The sequence below is a fragment of the Arachis ipaensis genome, chromosome B07 (genome assembly GCF_000816755.2).
Source record: "Arachis ipaensis cultivar K30076 chromosome B07, Araip1.1, whole genome shotgun sequence".
NCBI classification, from domain to species: Eukaryota; Viridiplantae; Streptophyta; class Magnoliopsida; order Fabales; family Fabaceae; genus Arachis; species Arachis ipaensis.
In genome coordinates, this window is record NC_029791.2 from 82,424,489 (window position 1) to 82,427,588 (window position 3,100).

Here is a 3,100-nt window from a genome sequence, read left to right on the forward strand (position 1 = left end):
TGTACCTGCAACTGATAACCTGGGATTGCTTACAGAGAATATGATTTCATACACGGCTGGAATGCCGCCACCTGTAAGGCAGATTTTTCTTACAGAGGATATGACGCATACGTCGGTTAGTGAGAACTGTACCTATGCTGACTGGAAAATCATACCTGTTTCAGCTGCTTCGGGTTACGTCGGGAGCAGGTAGAAACCGACAGATGAGCTCATTACTTGCGCTAGGGCTAGACATGCATCATACTTGGTTACGCATTTCCTTTGTTATGATTGTGGTATGAATGTATGCTTTCCTTGTTTGTATTCCATTCTCTGCGCTTGTGTTATTTTCTTGTATTCTTCTGTTTGTGTTCTGCTATCTGTTTTCTCTATCTTCTCTACTTATCTGTGTTTTCTAATTACTGCTTCTTTGTATTCTGCTAATAGTCTGCTAAACAACATAGAATTAATGAACGTAACTAATAACCCCGACCCTACTAAGAACTCCCCAGTTTTTACCCCTTCTCTCTCCTTTCCCCCTTCAGATGGAAGTAAGAGTACCTTACCATAGTTCGCTGATGACCGTTCGCAAGAAGAGGATTCTACTCTAGATAGTCTTCTGAGTCTAGTGTGAACATCGTTCTCTGATTATATGTATATACTGTGAGACCAGCCAACGTCTGCACCCTGTTTGTATGCGCACTTTAACCTAAATCCTGTGTACGAGATTCCTATTGTGTGGCTACTTCATGAGGTACCAGAGAGACGTTGATGCACATAAACTAGTTATGCTACGATTTAGGAAATTGCACGATCGGCAAAATTCCTTCCGGCAAGTGCACCGGTTATCGTCAAGTAAAAACTCACAATAGTGTGAGGTCGAATCCCACAAGGATTGGTTGAGTGAGCAATTCGGATTAGAAGTGTGTTCTAGTTGAGCGAAATCAAGATTGAGGTCTGATCGTGCAGAGGAGTAGCAGATGTTCTATCTTTTGATGACGTTTCACCTGACTTGAGTTTTGAAGACCTAGAACGTACTTTCCTCGCTTTAGTAGTTTAGAGGGACTAGGTGAGTATAGAGTCTAGGCTAGCCTAGGTGCCAGCTTAGGGACCTCTTGAACAGGTCAGGACCTGGGATGTTGTATGTATATACATGTATATAGATATTATTTAGCTATATCTAGGGGTGTTCTAACTAACAGTCTATATTCTAATAAAGGCTGAATCACCGAATGTTGTCAACTACTTATGATGTATTTATGTGTGGTTGTTTATAACTATTTTATCTGTTATTATTTGTGAATTGATTATAAATGATTTTGTCTATTAATCCAAACGTTTTCAAAAAAGAAAAAATACACCTCGCAAATCAACTACGCTTTTAACAACGAATAAGGCTCATATGATAAATAATAGATAATAATTAGGAAGATAAATTGGTAGCGCTCAGTTTTTGGTATGATCTAGACATATTGAAAATTGGGTCGTTACAATTTGGTATCAGAGTAGTTCGTTCCCAGTAGAGACTGGGGAGTGGACTGACTATGCTTCATTGCATACTCTGTTGTGTGTCTCAGGCGTATAGGATATCCCAGTGATATATGTTGCATGATTGTTTCTGTGTTTTCATTTTGGGAATGTTCACACTTGACTTGAAGTGTTAAGACTGATCACCTTAACAATGATTATTTGGTGTGAACAGGACTACAATGGGTTCACAGAGGCGAGGCGTACGGGAAGGAATTCCTAATGTTAACTACGAGAGGGAACAGGAAACGTTTATGGCTACCATGAACAATGCGGCTGAAGTAGTGCGTGAAGCTGCAGTAACAGCGGCTAGGGCTGTTGAACGTCTTGGAGTGAGAAATAGGAATGATGAGAATAACTTAGGGCATCCTCAAGGGTACACTCGTTGCGACTGACGCTGATAACTGGTTTTGAGGTATTGAACGATCACTGAGAGCGCAGCATGTTCCGGAAGGACAACACATGGAGTTTGCTACTTATATGCTCGAGGGAGAAGCTGAGTACTGGTGGCAGGGGATACAGCGACTGCTACAACGTAAGGAAGGTGAAATTCCTTGGGATATTTTTAAAGATGAATTCTACAAGAAATATTTCCCAAGAGCAGTGCGTGATGCTAAAGAGATAGAGCTTATGCAGCTGAGGCAAGGGGATATGACTGTTGCTGAGTATGCTTGTAATTTCGATGGCTTGTGTCATTTCTCTAAGATCTGTCAAGGGAATCATGCTGACTTTGAAGAATGGAATTGCTTAAAGTTTGAAGGAGGCCTTCGTGATGATCTGATGAGTTCAATAGTTCCGCTGGAGATACATAATTTTGCTGAATTACTCAACAAGAGCAAGTTAGTGGTAGAATGTATTGAGAAAGTGACTGTGGCCAAGGTGAGTCGCCAAGGATTTCCACCAAGTCGTCTTAGCAATCATCTGGCAGCTGGGAGAAGGGTGCATTTTAAAGCGCATGGCATACGGCAGTATAAGAACCTACAAGTTTTTCGTAAATTGTCTCAGATCAAGTTTCGAGGTTTACTACTAGATTTTGGGGAGCTTTTTAGAAAGCATTGGAAACAGAATTGCACACGAGTATAGCATACCATCCTCAGATAGACGGACAATCAGAGCAGACAATCCAGACGTTAGAAGACTTATTATGATTATGTATGATAGACAACCAAAGCAGCTGGGATAAGTATTTGCTGTTGGTTGAATTTGTCTACAACAACAGTTGCCAATAAAGTATCGGGATGGCACCATACGAAGTTCTCTACGAAAGAAGATGTTGGACACCATTGTGTTGGAATGACGATGGGGAAACTAGTGTCTTAGGTCCAAACTTAGTGTAAAAAACTACTGAGAAGATAAAGGAAATTTGTCGGGAGATCCAGACAGCTCAAGGTCGTCAAAAGAGCTATGCCGATAATAGACGTAGACCCTTATAGTTTAGTGAGGGAAACCATGTCTTTCTAGAAGACTAAAAAGCTTAACCCACGATACATAGAACCTCTCCAAATACTTAAAAGAGTCGGTCTAGTAGCTTATCAAATAGCCCTTCCTCCTTATTTATCAAACCTTCATGATGTTTTTTTTATGTCTCGCAACT